The following is a 10,280-nucleotide window of genomic DNA, read 5'->3' as shown; positions in this document are numbered from 1 at the left end:
GAATATCTTTATGAAACAAATTATTTTTCTATCATTTAATATATTATAATAACTAAATACTATTTATTTAAACTGTAAAAAAAAATTATATATTTTTCAAATTTTATCACTCATAATAGTCAATATTGAATTTTTTATGAAAAATGTTAGTGTAATGCTTATACAACTTTGAAATTGTGTTTTTTGTTATAAAATTATTACCTTTAAAATACAATAATTGATAAATAATTTTTTATTCATAAAATAATCATTAATTTATTTACTTAATACACCGATATATTCAAATTTTCAAATACAAAATATTACGTTGCCAGTTTTTTATCTTCATTGGTCTGCAATTTGCTTGGAGTAAAGGGTTTATGAAGATTGTCACTGAATCAAAGTGATGTCCTAAATGATGAAGCTCTACCTCTCATTCTCGTTACTTACTAGTTGCTAGTATTTCTCTGCAATTATGGAGTTCATTTGGAAAGACGTGGTACAATTGTATTGAAAGTCTGGACAAAGGTGGTCAGGCGGTGGGTCTTATTGAGCACAACAACAACGGTACAATTACAAGTATATATCGACGAAAAAGCTTCCACTTGAGAATAATAATGAATTGGATGACTCACACTTAAGAGAGAAATTGTAGTAGCTAGTGTGAGGTGAGTTAAGTCTCACGTTACTTAGAAATATGAAGGTTGAACACTTTATAATTGAGAGACTCATAAACCTAACACCTTAATATTTTGGGAAAAGTGTGGTGTGCAACTCATTTATATAATTATTGTTAAATTCAATCCTCTTGACCCAAGTGAGACAAAAAAAATCTGACTTTGAATCAACACCACATTTCAATTATTGTCATATCCTATCTATCTAAAATATAACACCGAACACCACATTTCATTTTCTGTCACATCAACACATTTAAAAACAAATTCAAAATGATTAACATGATCCTTATCATTACTTTTTTTTTTTAATATATATAAACACAAGAATGAAAAACTAAATCCACAATCATCAATTCACAAACATATAGTAACTAAAATGGATCATAACCAACAAAAGCCACATGCTATATTTGTACCATTTCCAGCACAAGGTCATATCAACCCTTTCATGCAACTAGCCAAACTTTTCCATTGCAACGGTTTCCATATAACCTTTATCAACACTGAATTCAACCACAAACGTTTCATAAAATCACTTGGAGAAGAATTTGTAAAGGGTCTTCCAGATTTTCAATTTGAGACTATACCTGATGGTTTGCCACCATGTGATAAGGATGCAACACAAGATGTTCCATTGTTATGTGACTCAACTAGAAAAAATTGTTATGGTCCTTTTAAAGAGGTTGTGAATAAGCTTAATAGTAGTTTATTACCAGTTACTTGCATAATTGCTGATGGTGCTTGTGGCTTTGCTGGAAGAGTTGCTAAGGATTTGGGTATTAAGGAGTTACAATTTTGGACTGCTTCAGCTTGTGGCTTTGTGGGACATTTGCAATATGATGAACTTGTCAAAAGAGGCATTCTTCCATTCAAAGGTATTATTAAGATAAGTTCTTATCTCAAAAAAAATACTGTCATTGGCCTCTCCTTATGTGGTTTATATTAAGATCCATCTCCTTAATAGCAATTTGAATGAACCCTAAATGAACATAATTTCTTTTAAAAAAATTGAAAAATGTTCTTGTTTATACATCTCCCATCAGATGTGATGTGAGTTGGTCTGGACAAGTGTTTATATATAAGAGACAATCTTCATCTTAAAAGCTAATTTTGTAAGATTGAATTAGGTCCAACTCCCAATTTCTAATATGGTATCAAAACCTCCTTATAAGTGAGGCATGAATCTTCGCTTTATAAGCCGATTTTGTAGAATTGAGTTAGGTCCCAACATCCATTTTCCAAGAGTTTTCATAAAGCAAAGGATTTAATTTATATACATTAAAAACTAAAATTATTTTATATATGCATCTAATTAAATAAGTGGCTGCTCTTGAACAACTTTTGTTTGGTCTGAATTTGTATTTGGATAGGGAAGATAGATGGCGTTGGACATTGACTGGTTCAGGTATTTTTAGTGTCAAATCTGCCTATATTTTCTTGCACTCCCGGTTGGCTCCGATCCATTTAGCATCAGATTTAACCTATGCTTTGCGCAAATTATGGAAGAATGATGTTCCGTCAAAAGTAGGAGTCTTTGGTTGGCGCTTGCTTCTTGAGAAACTTCCTACCCGTGCAGCCCTAGCATCTAAAGGTATTTTAACCAATTCTCATGATTTATCTTGCGTTTTCTGTTTTCAAGTAGTGGAAGACTGCAACCATGTTTTTTTTAGCTGTCATAAAATCTATGAAGTATGGAGGCAAATTTTTTTGTGGTTGGGTTTTGATTACAATCATCAAGAAGGGGGCTGGATACATTTTTTGAGGTTTGGATCCTTAGTTAAAGTGAAGAAGGGAATGAAAGTTAGGCACTTGATTTGGTTAGCCACAACTTGGTGTATTTGGCGCATGAGGAATAATATCTTGTTCAGAGGAGAGACGGCGAACTGTTCTGCGTTGGTTGATTCCATTAAATTCATCTCGTGGCTTTGGTTTAGTGGTAGAGCAGGCCGTAGAGCCGATCATCTATATTATAACTGGTGTGCTAATCCTCTTTACTGCCTTCAAAGTATATGAGGATTACTTCCAAATTTTTTTGAGGATTGGAAGATGGGATGATTAAGTTACTGGTGTGCATAATGTGACTATGTTTCTGTGATGATCAAACTAAATGATGTAGAGTGTGTTGGATTTTTTATTAATTTATTTTAAAGTTATTTTATTATTATTATTATTATTATTATTATTGTTATTATTATATTGATTGGTGATGAACGTTATTATTTGCTTAGTCAATTAGCAGTTTCTTTTTTATTGTGGCAGTAATACTCAATCAATCTTAATAAATATTTTAATTATGGTTTTGCCTTGGGAGAAAGATTAAGCAATGATATATTGCATATACAAGGAAGACTGATCAGTATATATATATATATAAGGGTGAACGAGAGAGAGTAAGAAGAGAGGAAATGAAGTGACACTAGTAAAATATATAATAATACTAAGTTCCCACGAGCATCCAAAAAGTAGTTCTATGAGACCTTGCTAATTCATGTGCAGTGCTAGCAAGAAGTGACTGTTGTATCCTGGAGGGTATTAGCTATGAGACCAACTGCACCGGGTAACTTACCTGTGGTGGCGAAATACTCTTAAGCCCAGTGCATTGCACGCCTCAGTCAATAATGCGATAAGTTCTTCTTGTTCTATATTTTTATTTTATTATGTATTATATATATTTGTATCAATATTTCTTTGATTTATATTAATAAAATAATTCTATGTCATATTTATCCAACAATCTTAAGAGTATTTATTTTTTAATTGGCATAGAATTATTATTACTATTATTATTATAAAGTATGTTACTAATTTTATTTTGAGATTTGTTTATAGGGCTGCTAATGAAAAATGATTGGCGCAATCAGTAGTGGAGAAATTTTATTATGTTCTGTTTTGCCTTTATATTCGATTGGTGATACAATAATAAATTTTGGTCTTGATAGATACCTGTAATAAGAATATTGTGGGAATTAGGAGTTCCAGTATATGCTTGTCTACATGGTGCTTAAAAGGTTTTGAGAATAGTCATCCCCATCAGTGTCATGTTGCGTTGATTTTTATCACTAGTTAAAATTGAAATTGTGGGCAATATATCTGGAGTTTGGTTAACCTGATGCTACGGGAAAATGGTGAATAAGTTTCTGAAAGTTGTATCTTCATATATATATTTTATCCAGGTTCTATCTATTCTACCTTATTTAATTCTCTTTATTTAAGGATGATTTATTTGTGTTAGTTACAAACCATGTCCATATGTTTGAGTGCCTTATTTGTACATATGCTATGAATCGGTGGATATGAGTACTTAATTTTTTGTGGAAATGATATGTTCAAATTGTGAACTTGTTTTGAATATGCTTAGTGATATAGTAATTTTATGAATTTCAAGCTGTTACTCGTTTTGCTTTGTTCGGTGCTTATAAAATTGTGTATTGACTTGAAGTAATTTTTTTTTTATGCCGAATTTGTGTGTCATTTGTTTTCAATATGACACGTTATTATTATTTTTTATCAATATGCAACTGTCAAAATAAGGGGGGGGTTTATATTGAGTTTATTATCATGTTAACATATTTAGAGTTTCTAGTATTTTATATTTTGAAATTGGCATTTGTGAATTCAAGATGATATATGTATGTGCACTTGTTTAATCTGTGTGAAAGTGTGTGGGTTATACAACTCATAATAAGAATTTTATCATGACATGTTTAATATAATAATTTATGTGTGAAAATATATCTATTTGGAAAATTTTAGTTTAATGTGAAATATTACTTAATTGTGTTCTCTATTGTTAGTAAATTGAGAAGTATATGGATGCATGTATTTTATTTGTAATAAAGTGTAATGTTTGGATCAATATAAATTGATGGAAAAATATAAATAAAAGTTTGTGTAATTCTTTACGCTCGTGTCTGAGTTTTTATTGTGCTTGTTTGTGTATTTCAATATTATTTGCCCTCAATAGTTTTATTGATTTAATTGTGCAAAATTGATAATAGATTTAAGGTTGAAATTTTATTGAGTAGAAATTAAATTGATGTTCACTTGAATTTGTGTGAAATATATTTTGATATGGGGGCATATTTATATTTGAGAATTAAAGTTAATGTGTGTTAAAATTTTATTTATCATGAAAGATTATTTTTTGCCTAATATCTATTGTGTGCACTAATGATAATTTAAGTGATGCAGTAAGTTTTAGTTGCCACTGGAGAAGAATAATATTGGAATTTGGAAACATCGAGTTTCTCGAGAATGGACACTTGCATCTATTATGTATTGAGAAACCATTGGACATATTTGAGCCCAAGATTTTAATATTTGAGAGATATTATGAAATATATATATATATATTGTGGAGTATCCATTGTATTAGAATAATACAATGATGATTAATAATAAAACTTTTGATAAGAATATAAATATTTAAGTGGATTAATTTCTCCAATGTGGGGGTTTGTCGCTTGAAATTATTTCGAGTAGACTTGGATAAATAATTTGTTTGGAGAATTAATTCTACAAAATGTGGGGGTGTTGTCACTTGGAAATTTTCAAGTAGACCTATACCAATAAATCTAAATATAGATTTAATTTCTCTCATAGTGGAGATGTTGTTACTTAGAATTTATCTAAGTAAGCCTATGATAATAAATCATAGATGTGCATTTGAAAATAAATGATAAAATATTGATTAAGAGACGTCTTAGTCAATGTATTGTGATTTTGTGAAACAACGCGTTGTGAGTGATATATATAAAGGATCCTGTGATAATCCCACAGAGCAAGAAACTAGTGGATGATATATACATCGAGGGGGATGGATTTATGTCCAATACAAAAATTGAGAGTGATGGTAACCCAACATAGATTGTGAAAATTCGCAAGGCTATGTTCATATGGGTAAGAACAAGTCACTTGTCAATTTGAGGAGCACTATCCAATTTTTATTTGAGTTCATCCCTATGGTGTAGGATAGTGTATACTACAGCGATGGAGGTTGAGTTTTTCTCTTAATGAATCTATAGCTCATGAATGAGTGGTGTGCTTGACTGTGGTGTACACTTGATAGATTCACCTATATGAGTGTTGAGGTGAGGCCGCTTCTATGAAAGCTTGGGCAGACTTTCTAGAGACACTCATGAAATCCAGGAATAGGTGCAAGGCCAAAATGCACCACACCGCGTTGAACAACTTTGGACGAAAGATCAATGTGAGTGATGAAGTCACTGTTTCACATACGGAATGAGGTTCATAGAGGTTATAATCTCACCGACATTCTAGTGGATCAAATTTCATTTGCTCTATGTGCTAGTTCATAGTCCAAAAGACACTAGTGCTTATGCGTTGATTTTTCACGCTCTTGGGAACATCTTAAAAACTAAAACTTTAAAATAAATTGTGGGGGATTGTTGGATTTTTTATTAATTTATTTTAAAGTTATTTTATTATTATTATTATTATTATTATTATTGTTATTATTATATTGATTGGTGATGAACGTTATTATTTGCTTAGTCAATTAGCAGTTTCTTTTTTATTGTGGCAGTAATACTCAATCAATCTTAATAAATATTTTAATTATGGTTTTGCCTTGGGAGAAAGATTAAGCAATGATATATTGCATATACAAGGAAGACTGATCAGTATATATATATATATAAGGGTGAACGAGAGAGAGTAAGAAGAGAGGAAATGAAGTGACACTAGTAAAATATATAATAATACTAAGTTCCCACGAGCATCCAAAAAGTAGTTCTATGAGACCTTGCTAATTCATGTGCAGTGCTAGCAAGAAGTGACTGTTGTATCCTGGAGGGTATTAGCTATGAGACCAACTGCACCGGGTAACTTACCTGTGGTGGCGAAATACTCTTAAGCCCAGTGCATTGCACGCCTCAGTCAATAATGCGATAAGTTCTTCTTGTTCTATATTTTTATTTTATTATGTATTATATATATTTGTATCAATATTTCTTTGATTTATATTAATAAAATAATTCTATGTCATATTTATCCAACAGAGTGTTGTGCTGCAGTCTTGTTTATTTGCTCTAGTGGTTTTTTCATCGTGAACTAGCTTTGGAAGGGAGTTTTGTTGTCACTTGCTTGACTTGGAAGTGGGAGCTTATGCTAGTCTGGATGCATTAGTTTTGGTAGCAGGTCCTTGCACTGTCAAAATAATGCATTGTTTTTATCATTTTATTTGTAATTTGGCTGGTTTTGTAATATTGTTTTCTTTTTGTCCGACTTTCGAGCACATGATTTTGGCGGAACTCTTCAACCCTTCATAGAAGGTGGGAAGTGTCTCTTGCTATGATGCTGGGTACGGATCACACTTTTGTATATGGATTAGAGTACTCCTTGTACTCTTTTTAATAAAATTATTTTGCTTATCAAAAAAAAAAAAAATAAGTGGCACTATGATGTAACTATTTTTTAGTACAACTCTATATATGTGGCACTATGATATGTGATTTCATTAATGTATAGAAAATAATGTTAATGTTTTATTACATAGTCTCAAGACCAGATTGGATTTGCACACAGTAACACATTATTTTTGTTCTAAACCGCCTGATTTAATTTTTACGGTCTAGATCAATTTGATTAGAAAAATACAGTTTTTAATCTAAGCCATATGATCTAAATTTAATGGACGACATTAAAACTTGTTTTAAACAGCGTGTTTTTTTAAGACTAATATTATGAGAATAGCTCCTAATATTATACTGTTATTAATCATGTATTCTGCTTAGAGTTGGTCAAATATTAAAAACAAGCACAATTTTGTCTTGTTAATAATTTGGACCACTTTTATTGTCAAAAAAAAAAAAAAATTGGACTACAGTAGAAACTCTTTAAATTAATAATGTCAGGACCGGAGAAATTTATTAATTTAGAAAGTTATTAATTTATCGATAAATTAATAATTATTAGTTTAAATAGTTTTTAAGTAATTATATTGTACATACCAAACAAAAAGGCAAATTAGTCTATGCCTCTTAGAATTACGTTGCAGCGAACTTTGGGACTCAACGTAAATTAGTAACTATCGTGTTCATATGCATTGGAAATCAATAATAATGACTTTTGGATGCAATAAGAAAAGTTAGAAATGAGCTCCAAATAGACTTGAACTTTAAAGAAAAACAGACAACTATTGAATCATATTTCAATAGAATGTAATATATTTTTTTTTTCAGTTTCTATGAATTATTAATTTATGATTTTATTGGGACCGAAAATTATAAAGAGATCTTCCGAAAAATTATTATTTTATTATTTTATCGAGTTTTTCAATTTTTTACATTGGCCCAAGTCGGGACCGGACAAATTTATTATTTTAGAGAATTTATTAATTTACCGAGTATTAATTTAAAGAGTTTATACTGTATAAGCATAATTTTTTGTCTATATTGTGAAACTTATAGTATCTTACTTTCTTCAATTTTTTAGATGAAAATTTTATTGTCGATGGAACATTAGATACAAGTTTAGAATGGATCTCTGGATTAAGAGATATCAGACTAAAAGACCTTCCAAGTTTCATGAGAGTCACTGATCTAAATGATATTATGTTTGATTTCTTGGGATCAGAGGCACAAAACTGTATAAAATCATCAGCAGTCATCATTAACACATTTGAAGCATTGGAAGATGAAGCCCTTGATGCCCTTAGAGCTAAAAACCCAAACATATATAGCATTGGACCACTTCACATGATTGGTAGGCATTTTCCTAAGATAGAAAATGGTTTCAACGTAAGTGGTTCAAGCTTATGGAAAAGTGATCCAGAATGTATAAAATGGTTAAATAAATGGAAACCTGGCTCAGTCTTATATATTAATTATGGAAGTATTACTGTTATGACAGATTATCATTTGAAAGAATTTGCTTGGGGAATAGCAAATAGCAAGTTACAATTTTTATGGATTATAAGACCAGATGTTGTAATTGGGGAAGAAACTTTACATTTACCACAAGACTTTTTAGATGAGGTAAAGGATAGAGGATATATAACTAGTTGATGCTCTCAAGAGCAAGTGCTTGCTCATCCATCAGTTGGGGGATTTCTAACTCATTGTGGTTGGAATTCTACAATTGAAGCAATTTCTTCGGGTGTGCCGACTATTTGTTGGCCTTTCTTTTCTGAGCAACAAACAAATTGTAGGTATTTATGTAATACTTGGAAAATAGGGATGGAAATTAACCATGATGTGAAAAGGGATGAGATAACAAAACTTGTGATGGAAATGATGGAAGGAGAAAAAGGAAAAGAAATGAGACAAGAGTGTTTGGAGTTGAAGAAGAAAGCTATAGATGCTACTGATTTGGGAGGATCGTCTTACAATAATTTTCATAAGTTAATCAAAGAGGTTCTTCATCACAATACTAGTCTTTGATCAGTCTTATTAGTATAATTGATCTAATATAAAACTTATGTTGTTCTATATATTACTTTAAATTAAAATATTTCTTAATATTTGAGCTTCGATCATTATCGTATAGATCATTCAGAATTTGGTGTTATATATCTTGCATTAGTGAAGGGAGTGCCTATTTTTCTCTTCAAAATTTATGTTACGATTGTATTTATAAACGAAGGGAAAAAATATAGTGTTCATGTATTGACACGGATGATGTAATTAAGGACTTGGTTTGATGCAATAACTGTGTCAATAGTTTAGTTTTTTAATCAACCTAAAAAATTGACCGTTTCTTATAAAAAAGGACATGAGAAAGGATATCTTATTATGATCTTAACTAGTTGTATTGCTCATTATCTATAGTTTTGGACTACAAAATTCTTGATATTTGTAGTCAGCATTTGTTTGCCAAACAATTACTCCAGATATTAAGTGATAATTTTGTTTTGTTGCTGAATGTATATATCAAGTGATATGGTACATCCTCCAAGACCAAGAAATAATGCTTGTGAAATGCCACATACATGTGATTTTAAGCGTATTTAGAGGAAAACCACTAAGCACTTTAATTTATTTTCAATCTATATAACATGGATTCATTTTCTAGAAATAGATTAAGTAGCCGTGAATTAAAGGTACCCTTATAGCTGGTCAAAATCTCAATTTTAATATAACCGACTTCAGATCCATATATGGCACTTTAATTGTTTATACTTCAATCTACATTGAAAATTGACTTTCTTTGAATTGTAGTTGTAGAATTTTTACCATATTTCCCTGTAGAATTTGAAGACTTTGGCGTAACCTCAAAATTCACCTGGCGCATAGGATGCACCTTTGTTTGATAGTGTCATACATTCATTCATAAACATAAATAAATTTAACTACTTTTAAATTTATGAAAGGCATTTTTTTAAAATACACACTTAATTTTATATGAATTACATTTTCTCTAACTGAAGGTCTACTTGGCTATGGCACTTTTACCTGCTAGTGCATTGTTTTATTTTCGGGTACAACTTGTGTTCGGATAAAGTTCAGATTACAAAGAGATATCAGAAGTACACTCTACCAACACCTAACAACCTCTAATAAAAGTTTTTTTGTTTTGATTGATATACTCCTAATGGATATTTTTTGCAACCTCATTTTAAGAGGTTTTTGGAACTTTTAAACAAATTAAAATTAGGAAAGC

At 30.6% G+C, this 10,280-nt stretch overlaps 1 pseudogene; it reads left to right on the top strand.

Annotated features, from left to right (window-relative positions):
- Positions 1–974: 974 nt before the first annotated feature.
- LOC123918304 lies at positions 975–9,156 on the top strand (annotated as a pseudogene).
- The last annotated feature ends 1,124 nt before the right edge of the window (positions 9,157–10,280 follow it).

Source organism: Trifolium pratense, linkage group LG3 (assembly GCF_020283565.1).
Source record: "Trifolium pratense cultivar HEN17-A07 linkage group LG3, ARS_RC_1.1, whole genome shotgun sequence".
NCBI classification, from domain to species: domain Eukaryota; kingdom Viridiplantae; phylum Streptophyta; class Magnoliopsida; order Fabales; family Fabaceae; genus Trifolium; species Trifolium pratense.
The sequence above is the reverse complement of the archived record's forward strand: the minus strand, read 5'-3'. Positions and strand labels throughout refer to the sequence as shown.